The following is a 14,796-nucleotide window of genomic DNA, read 5'->3' as shown; positions in this document are numbered from 1 at the left end:
AAGGACCACAGTGGCCTCCCTCTTCTCATGTCTAATATGCTGCCCCTGATGACTCAGGAACACAGTTTCAACTCCAGGGCAGGGGGCGGTGTTGCACCCCTCCAGAAGAGGTGAGTGGATGACCCTCCCCCCCAACTCCCATGTGTTCTGAGGACATACATCAGCCATCTCACTAACACTTTCCAATCTGCCCACAGGACAGCTGTTGGAGGCCACGCCCCTCAGAGAAGTGGAAGGGGACCCCTTGTCTGTCTGGTCTCTGCTTTTCTGTGGTACTTGAAGAGAAGTTGTTCGTGGTGGATTCGCTTTACTTATGACGAATCATTCACGGACAACACTTTTTTCAGTACCAAATGCTACCTCTAAGGACTTCCTGGACACAGCGGAACTTCAGGATGGCGTCTTCATGTTGTCAGCCACGTGGAGAAGATAGCGGATGCTTGACCAGGGACACCCTGCTCGACCATCTGTAAGTCATCTGGTCCACTAGCCCGAACATCCGATCCATCTGTAGGAGGCTTTCCCCTGGGCCATGCCGACTCAGAGGAAATGGCTCTGGTTCTGTCAACAGAGTCACCCTCCACGACTTTGAAGAGAGGCTGCCTGGGCCCAAAGCCAACTTCCCGAAGAGATGCTGGTGTCAGCACCGTCCAGGGTGTGTGACCAGAGGGGCAAGCACTCTGTTCCCCCTGTGGGTCACCTAGTCACCAACCCCCAGCACCCACCCCACCCACCCAGGAAGACCTTGTGGGAGGTCTTTTCCACTTGGGGCAAGCGGCAACGGACTGGTGACAATGGCCGCTTGGTGGACCTGGACAGCCGTGGTTGGGAGGGTGTGTTCACTTAAAATGTGACGAGTCATCCCGTGGTAACCATGTTATCGCTGTCACTATCGCAGCCTCCTTGAAGCGCTCCTGGGACGTGACATTGCCTTCTGACGAGTGACCTGAAGCGAGCGGGCCAGCTCCTCTCCATGGTGTGTGACTGTTCACAGAGCATGCGCTTTATTTAGGAGGTGTGGCACCCAGGCCCCTAACCCTCACATCTTGTGTCTTCACAGGAGTTGGCCGTGGTTCATTAAGAGCCAAAGGGATACCATGGCATGCTGACTTCATGGCAGCTGTCGAACGGTGCCCCTGTTGGCGAAACAGACGAACCGCATCCACCTGCTTAGGGTAAGTGCGTCTCGGGTGAGCATGCGATTAACTGTAGTAGTATGTCACTCGGCCCACTACCCAATATGGTTCCACCCCTTTTTTACAGGGCTCCGGGGAGGGCAGCGCCTCAGCCAGAGGGACGATGGATTGCTCGCCAGCATTCACTTATGGTACTTGGAGAGAGGCTGGCCGTGATGAATTCGATTCATCAAAGCGAGTCATACACGGCTCTCCTCTCTTTTAGTATCAAATTCTGCCTCGGAGGGCTGCCTGAGCTAATGCTGATGGCGAGGTATGTGCCCTGCTGGCTGGCTGAGCTCTCGGCAAGTGCTTTCCTGAGGATGCACGCTACTGACGCACTAACCCAATGTCTGCGCAACTTCCTGGGGCTCGACCAACTTTAGGACAAGCTAGAGAGGTTGTGGGGATGCCCTAACTTTTAAAGAAATTAACATTGAAGTGCATATGGCTGACTTTTTTTTGCTATCAAATCCAACCAACCTTGAAGGGGCATGTAGAAGTATCTTTTTTTTTAGTAAGCTCTTAGGATATAGGCGAGAACAGGAGTAGGACCTGCATGACCCCTGGTTTACTAGCCTGTAGCCCCACATCCTCCATGGAACTCCTGGGGTGATCCCAGGTTTACCAAGGAGGCAGTGCAACCTTGTGGTCTTTCAAAAGCTCGTTGCTTCATTGAAAATGACTCATCAGTGGCTGACTTCTTTGCATTAGTGAGTATTGCTTGCATGCCAGCCAAGTACAGGAAGTAGCATTCCTGTCCACACTAATCCTGGGTTGATGAACCAGGGGTTTGCCCGAGAGCATGGGTTTGATTTACCCATTGGTTCACTCATCCTCAGTGTCCCATCCGCCCTCAGAGGCTACTCCCAAGCTGCCCAGCTCCATGGATGCAGGGATGCTGTGAGTGGCTCCACCTCATGGTACTCGGAGGGAGGTTGTCCGTGATGAGTTCGCATTGTTTAGTGATGCCCAATACACGGTCGATCTCTTTTTGGTACCACATCTCACCGGGTATCGTCTAGGAACTGATTCCAATTTCAGGGGAGCCACACTCATGTTGGTTCCATGCCAGTGTACTTGAACTTGTGCTTGGCCCTGGAACTACTGGGTTGGTGTCTCTAGTGCCCCTTATCCTCATTCAGTCTTTTTATGGAAGACATTGCCCATTTGGGGGTTTAAGACCTAGGGAGCTAAGGGTGTCCATGATGATTCTGGGATTTTTTTTTTTTTAAGAAACACAATAGATAATCCCCTCCCCTTTCAGTATTAAATCTCGTCTTGGAGGGAGGATTTCTTAGAGATGTTAGCAGAGTCAGGGGAGGGGCATGATTTCATCAAATGCTCTGGATAAAGTGAATGAACAGATTCACAGCTGTCGACCTGGAAGCCATACGAAATTTGAGGATGGAGGTCAGTTCTATTTTCAATGTCTTGTTTTTATTTTGTTTTGTTTTTCAAAAAGAATTATTATTTTACCTAATTATCATAATTATAAAAATGGGACATGCTTATAATAAAAATTCATGCAATGTGGGAAAATGTAAATAAAAAGGGAGAAAATTTCCCAATTCTTTGTGTACCCAGAAATAACTATCAGTGCCTTAGAAATTTCAAATACCTGTCTGAGCATATATGCAAATAGAAATATAGATAGATAAATAGAAAGCAAAATATTTTATGAATATTATATTACACTGTACCTGATATTTTTATTTAAAATGTTAACTATAATTTTACTTGAATTTAACATAAAGATAATCTGAAGGAGATTGGGAGAATTGATAAATGTCCTATTTTACCATAAGAAATCTTAATTCCTAAAAGATCCCTATGAAACCAAGAATTGTGTAAAATTGTGATTGGGATCCTTATGTTTTTTTTAACTGTTCAAATTTCACTGCTAGCTCAGAAATGTAAGGATATCAGCACTCTTACACTTCGCCCCACCTCTTGCCTGATTTTCACTCATACAATTTAATTTTTCCATGATAAATATTTGCATTTTGTTCTTTAACCACAATTCTTGCAGGTGTTTTATCATAGTTATATATTTAAATGAAGTCATTACTAACCACCAGTTTTCTCTCCTTAAATTAAGCCTTCTCTGTTCCTGAGTTTTTAGTTTTAATTTATTCCTCAGGGGAATGGATATTACCATTGTTCATTCTACAGTGGCTCATGGACACTTCCTCTTAGTTCTTGTACATTTGAGAATATCTGTCTCTTGCTTTTGCCACACAAGGGACAATTTTGCTAGGTATAAAATTCTCAGCTTGCTTTTTTTTTTTCATAGACTTGTTTAGATACTGCTCCACTGTCTTCTGCATTTGGTATTTTACCAGCTCTTTTGATGTGGCTTCTCCACATAGCTCTTACTTATCTGGACTGTATTATCTGGTGTATCCTTATATTCTTTGTTTCAAACACTTTGGGGCACTATATTCTGTGAGGCCTTTATTCACTGAGGATGTCTGACCCTTGCTTGGACACCTTTACTCATCTGCCTAATTTTATTCCACACTATTCTCTTCAACCCTATGATTTCTTGTTCTTTTTAATTATTTTAGTTGCTTTAAAGATACTTTTGATATAAAGTCTCTCAGCTTTGGGGTACAAGTCCTTCTCTTTTTGTCTTTTGACTCAAGGTAGTGCTTTTCTCCATGGGGTTTGTAACTTCTCAATGTGGGTTATCAGGAGGGTTAAGGTGTTTCTGTTTTATTTCATTCTCTGTGCAAAAGAACTGTGACATATGGTTCTACATTGGATTCTGTCTGGCACCCATGGCTTTCACCAGTTGGGACCAGTTTTCTTACTTATTTGTTGACTTGAGGATTCCCATACCTTCTGGCTGTTGTAAAGCCTCACCCCATCTTTCTCTTGTAGCTTTGTTTCTCCCAGGAGAGCTCGTTCTAGCCAAAGCTTAGGTAGAAACAAGCTTTCTTGTCATTTTTCTGGGCCTGTATAGCTGTCTGCCCCCCCCTTTCTGTTCTAGGTGCCCACTGCTCTTGGGCCCAGGTCACATCTCCAGTTCCTGCTTGGAGATTGTGACTACAGACTCTTCGAGCCTCTTGGTGGCAGGTTGCAACTTTGTCGCTCTGAATTAAATTCTTTCTTTATTAGCCAGCTGAGGGTTTCCCTTCCTTTCATTCCTTTCAGCTGTGCACTTATTTTACCAGTCGACTTCGGCTTTTACCCGTGTTTGTGGAGGAGAAAGTTCTCTCTTCGCTCTTGGCCAGGCTCTGACTCAGTCACTAATTTTTTTTAATTAATCAGTTTTTCTGAATCATATTAGTTCGTCGTTCCTTTGTTTCAAGGATGTCTTCTTCTATTACTTCTATGAGTACTTTTCTATTTACATCCTGGTCTTGAGTTAAATGATAATTTATTACTTCATTATGCCCTGGAAGAGGAAAGAACCTGTGATCTGGCCCCATGCTGCCATCTCTCTTTGGAAGCCTCTCTGTTATCATTTGCAATCTGCATCTGTCTATTTAACATGAATCGTATCCAGATGACCCGCCCCCAGGATCGACTTGCACCTTGGCAGGATCCTCTTTGCAGTGCCAGCTTCTGGGATGGAAATGGAGTCGGTCCCATTGGCTAGGTATGTGAATTTACCTTTAGGAATGGAGGATTTTTTTTTGACCATATGTATACTGGACTATTAACCCCAAGAACGCAATTTATTTTTAGGGAGACATCTTGGAAGTCACGCACACCTTTGGAGATGAGTCCACCATCCCCAGGTCAGTACCATGGGATGATAATGTTTGCCTTCCATGCCGTCATTGCCTCTATGGTTAGTACTGCAAAGTCAGCCTCTTTGGGACGAGCTCTACCTTTGGAGGGTTTCCTGGACACACGTCCTGTGTGAGCAAAGGGTCACTGCTATCCGCTGTGATCTGATGGGAAAGGAAGACATGTTCCCTCCTATGATCAGAATAATGCATTCTTATGCACTTGACCTCTCCACGTTAAAACCCCTGGGAGTGCTTCTTAGATACCCCACCAAGGACAGCACAGGTGTCGATGTCTGGGCTGCTGTAGGGTCTGGGATGGGTCAGCTGAACACCACCATCGGTTAGTTGACTAATCCTCAGTGTTCACTCTCTCCTCAGCAGGACTTCCTGGGGGAGCCCGGCTTCGGAGAAGAGGCACTGGCGCCTGGTCGCGGCTAATGGGCGGTGTGCGGAGATGGGTTATCCGTGTTGCCTTCACTTTATTTGTCCCAAATCCTCCATGGTTCACCTAGTTTTTAGTACCAAATCCTGCCTGGGAGGCTTCCTGGGGCGGAGTCCCACTGGAGGGCGGGACCTTGGTGTGGGTTCTCTCTGGGGTGGGCAGAGGGACTGTGGACCGCCGACTGCAGAGCATGCACTTTCCAGATGCTCTCTGCCCCCTCCGTGGGAGGATTCCTGGACATGGAGCCAACCTGGGGGAAGAAGTGGTGCTTCGCTCACCAGAGTGACTTGGTGGTCCTTGAGGAGAGGTCTTCCATGATGCATTCACTGTACTAGTAGCTGAATCATACATGGTAGACCTGTTTTCAAGTACCAGATCTGGCCGCGACGTATCCCGGAGACGCCAACTTCAGGAACTAGCATTCGGTTTCCGCGTGTGCATGCATGGTCAAGCTGAGCGTGGGCATGTCCTCCATGGATGTCCCCTTGCCCCCAAAGCTGTGTGTTGTTTGCTGCTAGGATGCCAGTCTCCTTGAAGAGGAGGGGGTCTCACTGTAGAACCGCTTCATGATTGACAAGAGGGCATCCTGCCTGTGTGTGTGTGTGTGTGTATGTGTGTGTGTGTGTGTGTGTGTGGCATGCAATTCTCTGCGTACCTTGGTTGCAGTGTGTTGCTCCCTAAATGGCTTCCTGGATGGGGGTACTCATTTCGAAGGACCCTGGGTGGCACTCCGTCGGGACTTAACAGAAAGGGGGTGGCCCACAGAGCTTGTGTGTGACCGCCGGCGCGTTAACAGCATCCGTCCTCGGGCCTGTTGCCGGGGCTGCATCGAAGCCTGCACCCTTGTCTGGTACTTGAATGGAGGTTGTCCATGGTGTGTTCATTTTATTCATGATGAGTATTACATGGCCAATCTCCTTTCAGTACTAAATTCTTCTCGGGAAAACTTCAGGAACGTTTCCGCCGGCGCCTGCCCAGGGTAAGGAAGCGGTCGTTTCACCCACGATAAGTGCTTTATGTGGAACTTGTGTTGCTGGCCCCGAATTCCTCACTTTTTAGGTGAGACCATGGTTTTCAGGTCATGGTTGCCTCCCTTCCTTGGAGTCTCACAAGTGAACAGAGTATATTGGTGGGTAACCTTGTTTTAGGGGGAAATCGTCTGGGAAATTGTCTGGTCAGCCAACAGCCCGATCGGCAAGACTTATGCAACATGTTACCGCCCCAGCCCCACCCCGTGTCCGCCCCCTCAGGGTGACCTCTGGGACTCAACGCTAACTCCAGGGCGGTGAGGGGAGGCTCCCGGGCAGTGAGAAGCAAAGGTGTTTGAAGACAGGTTCCATGGTGCCTGGTGTGCGCCCCCGTGCTGACCTTTGATCTTTGACCAGAGGTTGCCCTTGGTGATTTCACTTGCTTTATCCATTTTTGTTTGAGTATCAAATCCTTCTGGGTTGGCTTCCAGGACCCCGCCCGCCTCTCCCAAGAACACGACTGGACGGTGTAGACTCGGGTGTAGATGTGGGTGTCGGCACCTCTCCAGTGGACAAGACGAAGGTGATCAGAGAACGCAAGTGGGATTCCTGATGTGGTCGCCTGGGCACGTGAGGATGGTGAGCCTGCTTTGCTTAGGACTTGGAACCCTCTTTGCGTCTCCGTTTTGACCATTGATCCCAAAGTCATTCTGCCTCCACCTCTTTTTCTCCGGAGCTACTTTGACCTTGTGGGAAAGAGTTTGCCCTCAACCATTTTAAAGACTGCGGCTTCTCAATTCTCTGTTTCTCCTCTCTCCACCCCCCCCCGCCCCCCCCCGCCCCGCTCAAACCCCCCTGTGTTCGCTCTGTCTGTCTCTGATTTGTTTCCTTGCCTCCTTGTTTCTCGCTCTCTCTCTGGCTTTCTCTCCCCCTGCCAAACAGCATTTTCTATTTTCTCATGGGTTATGAAATGAATAGACGCTATCAGTATTTCGTCCCATTTGTATCAAATTATAGTGATAAAAATAATCAACACAAAATAAAACTAAAAACAAATGAAATGGCACCAAGTAAAACATGTTCAATTGACTACAAATTGGCAGAAGAATCCAATTTTCTTGACAACATGTCAGCGGCACATCTGACCTGGGGAAATGGGACGCGGTAGACATGGCGGCCGTGGGAGGAAATTGACGCTGGCGGGGGCTCTGGACGGCGCTGTTTGATGTAGACAAAAGTACATGCAGGAACCGCGAATCTGCATTCAGATTTTTAAATGGAAAAGAATTGATCCTAATGAAAATGATTTGGGGGAAATAACAAGGGAAATAAAAGAAATGAAAACAGCTCAACAGCACAGTCAGGGAAACGAAACAGGGAATTGGATTAGTTTAATGGAATTCACTCTGAAAAACACATTTTTATGAAAATCAGTGTTGGCACAAATCTCATTAAGACCGTTGCATTCACGGGTGTTTGGCGAGGAGCAGACGGTCAGTAGACACTTGGAGTCAGACACAGTGTCCTTTACGCCATTGACCTCTTCTTTCTGTCCCAGGTCTTCCCAGGACACCTCCCAGACGGACGTGCTGACTTCGGGGTGACCCCCGGTGAAGTGGGGTGCGTGTTGAGGCAAGCACGCGCCATCTTGGTCTGCTCCCTCTATCCCTCGTGGGGTTTGGGGTGACATGCTGACTCCAGAGTGGGACAGAAATGCCTGGGTGAGTGGGGTCTCGGCCTGAAGGGCACATGGGAAGCTGGCCATCCCCAAGCATCTCCCTCCTTGAACCCAGTGTTGGCACCTGACATGGGTCATGCTGACCCCACGGACATGTTCCTCATTGGTGCTGATTGTCACTTGTTGTAGAGGCTGAGCCTTGTTGGGGGGGGAGGGTCTCCTGGGTGGGGGCTTCTGGGATCAAAGCCACTGCCTGGGATGAGGAAAGTGCTTGTCCTTGTCTGGCACAAACATTGCATGTGGGTCTCTTTGCAGATCAGTCCCCACTTTGAAGGACTCGCAGAGCCCTGCTGCCCAGGAGGTGGCCAGCAGGTCGAGCCCTCCCCCAAATAGGTGCCTGGGCGCAGCCCCGGGACACGCCCGAGTGTTGATGACCCGTGTGGCCTGGTACGTGTGCCATCGGAGACCATGCCAGCTCGGGGACCATCTCCGCGGCAGGTCAGTGTCCGCGCCTCCCGCAGGGCAGCTGTCCACAGTGTTCCTTCCTAGGTGGGGCCTCCGGCCGCGGTCGCTGAACTGTCAGTCACTCCACAGCTCGCAGCATGGGTGGTGGGCGCAGAATCCAGATCCTGCTGTGCCCACGTCCTCTGCCCCTGACCCTGCAGCCAGGCCCTTATTCGGTGCCCTTCCTGGATGTGACGCTGGCACCCCTTTCAGGAGCGGATCCCATCTGGATCTCCCGCGTAACTTCTGGGAACGGTCTCTAGATGCGGCTCATTCGGGGGACAGGATGGCTTTGGCCTGCGGGGAGCGGGGGTCCCTGTAGAGTGGGCAGGTCCGACGCGCAGTGCTCCAGGGCCCTTGGGGAGGGTCTTCTAGAAGCACAGCCGCCTGGAAGCATCCGCCTCGAGCATCTGAGCGTCCATGGTACTTGGGGAGAGGTTACCCGAGCAACTTTGCATCCAGACGACGAATGTTGCTCGGTGAACCCCTTTTCGGTATCACACTGCACCACAGAGGCCGCCCGGGAGGCCGCGGCACCTCGGGGAAGAACGTCGGGATCGGCGCCGCTCTGGGGTACAGGATGGGTGGTCGACCAGTTGGAAAGTAATTGTTTCTAATGTACTTCACCTGGTCCACTAGCCGTCCGTATCCACTGCCGCCTGCGGCCCCGCCGGGCGCGGCCGCCGCCCGCGCTCAGCACCTCTGCTGGTACCTGAAGGGAGATCGACCGTGTTATATTCGCTTTCTTGACTTCGAATAATACATGGTTGATCTTTTCTCAGTATCAAATCGCACCTCGGAGGACCTCTCGGAGATGGAGCCCTGTGGGGGTAGGAGTGGGGAGGGCCTTCCGTGCCACTGCCCCGAGGGCGGGAGGGAGACCGGGGCGGGGCGGGGCGGGGCGGGGCGGGGCGCGCTGCCTGCCCTGTGTCCTCTCACCTGTGGTGTCTGGTTCACCCTCAGGGCTGCTCCCGGAGGTGACCAGCGGTGCTGCGGTGGCCACGGCCACGGCCACGGCTCTGAATCGGCATCGTCACTCTGGGTACTTGAGGAGAGGTTGTCTGTGATGAGTTCGCTTTATTAATGACGAATATAACACAGATGGCCTATTTTCAGTACCACCTACTCGCGCGCAGGGCCAGGCCCGAGGCTGGCCTCCTGCGGGGTACGTGACTGCATGGGCTCCGCGTGTGACTTCTCTCATCCGTGCTGACATGTCTCGCCGAGTCCATCCTGGGAGAGCTACCTGGGGGCTCCCGGACCTTGGGGAGCAGGCGGGAGGGGTGCGTGGGGGAGTCCGGGCATGCAGCATATTGCTTCAAGTGTGAGGAATGATGCATGTTCAGTCTGTTTCCATGCCAGGGCCACTAGTCAGAGGGCTCCCTGAAGGCCCTCCGTGGGAGCGGGCATCTGCCCCTCTGTAGGGTGTCTCTCCGCGGGGACACGGGCATGGCCTGCACCTCTCATCCCTCTGCCTCGGAGACCCCAGGCGGGCTAAGCCCTCGGGGAAGAGCGGGGTGCTGCTTGCTGTGCGTGAGCGTTCGCATGCTTCCTGACGCACAATACACAGCCGACCTCTTTAGTATCCATCCCGCCTCGCATGCCTCCTGCACAACCACCGGCCCAGGAGGGCCCAGCCTGTGCCCACTGGCATCCCATGGAACTGGGCCATCCCATGGCAGCGGGCGGGAGGGTGGCGGGTGGCGGGGCTGCCGCACGAGGAAGAAGCCTCCGTCGGGAGTGCTCTGCGCCTGGTACCTGACAGAGGTTGCCTGTGAGGTGTTCACTGTCTATACGATGAATATTATACAGTCAACCTCTTTCCGGTATCGAATCCCGCCGGGGACGACCTTCCCTTCGAGTGCTGACCCCAGGCGGCGGAAGCCTCTGCGTCGGGGTCCCAAGGCCCTGGCGTCGGACCTGGGCCACCTCGTCTATTAATTTTCCAGCTCCATCCTGTGCGGAGGGCTCCTGAAAGCACGCGGAGCGGTCTCCCTGGCTCCAGAGCCCCTGGCTGCAGGCATGGGTGCTCGGGGGGCGGGGGGGCGTGGAGAGAGAGGGTCCCCTGCGCTGGGCAGCCCCACCCTCCCCGGGCCCGGCCCTGCCCAGACCACATCAAGGTCACTTTGGTAGAGAAGGTTCTGGAAAGGCGAACCGCCAGAGCACCTCCAAAGGCGGAGGAAGGCCATTTGGTATTTGTTCCTGGTGGCCTGGGCCGCAGGGAGCCCTTTCTGAGGGGGGTGGGGCAGGAACTCTCCGGCTGCCCATTGCTGTATTGTCCCTGCTTACTGCCACCCCTAGCAGACTGCACGGTCTCTCAGGTCTCAGGGCAGGAAGTTGTCCTGTCCCTGCTCTGTCCCCTGCCATGGGGCACAGGCCAGGCCCAGGGTAGAGCAACTGTGAGTGTTTATTCCCTGACTAAGGAACTCAGGACCTCCGGGGCCTCTCAGGCTCATCCCTGGGTAAGTGCCCTGCGCAGAGGAGGCAGAGGAGGCAGAGGAGGCAGAGGAGGCAGAGGAGGCCTGAGGTGTGGTGAGGAGCGCGAGCACATGGTAATCAGCTCTTAGGCTAACATTCTTCCCGTTTGTTCAAAGCTGTCCGGTTTTCCCCCTTTTCTGCCCCTCTCAGGGTGTCATTGGAGAGCCTGAGGCCACAGGGATCGGTCAGGTGGGCCTGGGCTTCCTGTCCACTTTCCAGGGGATCCCGAAGGGAGTGGCGAGTCCCAGTATAACCCAGCAGACAACCAGTGGAGCCCCCAACATCCCAGCCAATCCTCCGGCGCCCGGGGCCCGTTCTCTGGGGAACTCCATCTGCAACAGGCAGGAGCCCGGTGTCAGAGCTAATATTTTATGCATGGAACTGACTAAATGGGGACATTTGGAGACGAAAATTGCTGTTAATGCATCCACACATCTTCGGAATATATTACATGTGTGCGGGGGGTGGGAGGCAACATCGGCCTTATTTAATAGCTCCAATGTATCCGTCCCCACGCCGCAGCAATAAAAAGCACGGCGCCCCCCGAGTCTCCCAGGCCACCACCGGGCGGAGCATGGGGTACATCAGCCCCCACCTGGGAGTCAGGCGTGAGACAGATGTCAGCCCAGGGGACCAGGCGCTCGGCAGCGTGCATGTCCCAAACTCATTTTAAACCCGAAGAGGGTGACCCCATACTGCTCGGCGCAGAATTTCATTAAAAGCCAAATTGCTGGTTTATCTACTGTTTGGAGGATGAAAGCAAATAAACAAAGGGCCTCTCTCATCCGCCAGGCCGAATGGAAATGTCTCCTCACAGTGGCAGGGATGGAGGTGACTGGGGCCACCTCGGGGCACCGCACAGATCCGGCCTCGGTCCACACACCTGGCAAATAGGCATTTTCCTTCCTTGTAAAAACCAGGGTGACTAGGCACCCAGGGCTAAGGTCAGCACGTGGGATTCAGTCCCTGAATGTTCACTGCCACCCTGCCGTAGAGCTTCTGGAAGCCATGGCTTGGACTGTCCAGCCGGCTCATAGTAGGTGCTCAGCTAATGCCCGGCTCAAAGCTGGCCACAGACACCAGCACAAAGTAGGTGTTCAAGATGTGAGGGTATATTGAATCGGATCTCTTTACCCCCAGGAGGCCCTGGGAGGACGTTTGTGGAATGAATAAATAACAGTGTGCTCTTGGAGGGAATAAAGAAGCAGAGAAACGAAGAAGAATTCAGGGAAGATGGACATAAATCTCCACCAAGGCTCTGCCGTCCAGGAAAGACCCCGCGGAGGGAGAGGTGCCATTTGTCACCGGTGGACAGGCTCGAGGGCCAGGAAGTAAGGGCGTGATGGAGGCTCGTTCATCATTTTCTCATTATCCAGAGACGTGGAAGGGGCCGCACACACGCAGCCTTACTACCCGTCACGGAGACAGTGCAGGGCTGGTGGGGGAGGGGGGGCCCTGGGGAAGGGCAGGCCCGCTGGCTGAGAAGGCAGGTCCATCCTGAGGCCCTGGTTGGAGAGGCAGAGAGGACAGGAGCCACACAGGGCCACGTGCCCAGCCCAGGCAGGACTTTGGTGCCATTATGGCCGCAGGACCCACATGGGACCCTGCATTCTCCTGGCATGATCCCGAGGCAGGGGGACATCTGAAAGCCCACCTCGTGCCCTCATTTGTTGTTTTCATACCTATTCCCATGCCTTTGTTCAAGCGGCACCCCTGCCTGGACTGCCCCTCCCTCATCACCCTCCCGGACTCTGCCCCAGTGCCGCCTCCTACAGGAAGCCTCCCTGATCCACCGCAATACACACAAACAGCCTCAACCTGCAGTCAGATGTCAGCCCTATGACCCTGTGATCAACAGGTGTCGACCTCCCTGCTAGCCCCTTTGGGGCCCCTGTGCCCGGGACGGAAGCTAGCCCAGGGGAGGTGCCGAGCCATGCTCATGGGCCCTGTCTTCTCTTCGCAGGCACACGGGACCGGACACTTGGCAGGGACATCCCCAATGGGTGGAGCCTTCGGTCGATCCCAGCCATGAGCCGAAAGCTAGACCAGACCACTTCTGCCGGGAGTGACCTGGGCTGGGAGCCCGGCCTGACCGCGGATCATCCTTGGGTCTGGTAAGTGCCTGTCAGGGGGACCACTAGGCTCTTCCCATGTGGGCCTGGAGCAGAGCGGGCTTTGCCTGGGGCACGCCGGCTCTAGGGAGAGCCAACCCTGTTCTTAGGGCCGATGCCACTTGACTCTGGGCTCCAAACAGCGTTTGTGGAGTGAATGACTGACCGAAACGGGGCCTCCTGCCCCAGCCCAAAGCTCCATGCCGGCCCCACATGGCCTTCCCTGGGGCAGGACACCGCTGAGGGGGGCACGGAGCCTGGGGGTGGGAAACCGTCCAGGGTGCGGCTCTCGCCATCTGTGAGAGCTTCGTTTCTCTAACGCTCGAAAATAGATGTTTCTGTTATGCTCGTTGTTGGCAGGGGTGCGGCGGGGCCTGCCAAGGCCTGGGGGAGCCCGCCAGCCTGCTGAGTTTTACTGTACTAACAGTTGGGGGGGGGTGTCTCTGTTAACTTGAAATCCCCGATCAGTAAACATGCCAATTTAAAGTGTAATTAACTCAGGCCGGAAAATTTTTAGATTTGGACCGCTTTTCACAGTTGAGGTTGTTTTTCTTTTATTTATTTATCTCTTCCCGGGTGTGATGGTGTCTGCGGCAGATTTTAGCCAGGAAAGAGAGGATGGGGTGGGGTCTGAGTGGGGCGCGGGGTGGTGCGAAGAGGAAGGGTCCAAGGAAGGCAAAGAGGGGAGGTCTGCCTGAGACCCCGAGGGCCCGGTGTCTGCATCGCCTTTCTGTCCAGGATGGTGGGTGCCCGGTGAGGAAGCTGAGGCAGAGGGAAGTAGGGGGCTTGCCCGTGTCGCTCTGACCCATCAGCGGGGCCCTGTGATGAGAATGGCGGGGTGCTACTAGGGGGCCCCGGGAAACCACTGCGTCCTTCTGACGCTGTCCTGTCTTGCCTCCCTCGCAGGCCCTGCTTGCTCCGAGCCCTCTCCTCCCATCTCCTGCTCCACTGGACTCCACAGTGGCCCCTGCTCCTGGAGATGGGACCCACAGCGGCCAGACCAGCGCCTTCTCCCGCCTCGCCAGGAAGACAGGCCCCACCCACAGCCACCGCTTAAAGGACCTGACTGAGCGCCCAGGGCGGTCCCTCCGTGTGGGACAGGCTGGACTTCTCTGTGGACTGGGGAGGACTGTGGGCATGGGGGGGACCCAGGGCGCGGGGAGGCGTCCTGAGTGACAAACTCCAAGGAAAGAGCCACCGACCCCCGACCGGGAAGGACAGAGGGGTCCCGCTCCGCCTTTTCAGCCCCTCGGACTGTTGTCAGCCTGTTTGAATAATAAACCCACAAGATAAAAGAACGCAATCTCTTCGTGTGTCTCTGTGTTCGGAGATGGCTGTAAGCGGGAGCGTGAAAGACAAAGGTCCCGGGCCTTCACGAGGGGCCCTCGGCAGGGGGCATCTTCCAAAGGCGGGGTCTCCTTGCGGCGCCCCCCTGCCTGCGAGCCCACATTTCCAGGTGGAAGCGAGGGCCATAAAAAGACAAACTTCCTGGCGGTCTGAAGTCTGAGATGACTCCCCTAGCCGCTGCGTCACTCCTCCCACCGGGGGCCGAGGCCGGGGCCCAGGGTCAGAGCCGGTGCCCACGCCTGGCTCTGCCAGCCTCCGCCTGGTCACGATGCAGCCGCTTGACGCAGCCGGCTGACTCAGAGGGCCCCGAGCGAGAGCCTCGTAAATTACATAATTACCTATGAAACCTG

The 14,796-nt window shown here is 53.8% G+C and overlaps 2 long non-coding RNA genes across 2 annotated transcripts; both read left to right on the top strand.

Annotated features, from left to right (window-relative positions):
- The first annotated feature begins 240 nt into the window (after positions 1–240).
- On the top strand, positions 241–1,275 carry LOC118664922. The gene is made up of 3 exons (XR_004970455.1): positions 241–655; positions 899–976; positions 1,061–1,275. It is a non-coding gene; the product is annotated as an uncharacterized LOC118664922 (long non-coding RNA).
- A 9,025-nt stretch (positions 1,276–10,300) lies between these two features.
- Positions 10,301–14,394, top strand: LOC118659982. Its single transcript, XR_004968773.1, has 3 exons — positions 10,301–12,319; positions 12,952–13,102; positions 14,006–14,394. It is a non-coding gene; the product is annotated as an uncharacterized LOC118659982 (long non-coding RNA).
- Positions 14,395–14,796: the final 402 nt, after the last annotated feature.

The sequence above is a fragment of the Myotis myotis genome, unplaced genomic scaffold, assembly GCF_014108235.1.
Source record: "Myotis myotis isolate mMyoMyo1 unplaced genomic scaffold, mMyoMyo1.p scaffold_m19_p_1, whole genome shotgun sequence".
Lineage (NCBI taxonomy): Eukaryota > Metazoa > Chordata > Mammalia > Chiroptera > Vespertilionidae > Myotis > Myotis myotis.
This window is presented reverse-complemented; position numbering and strand designations above follow the sequence as displayed.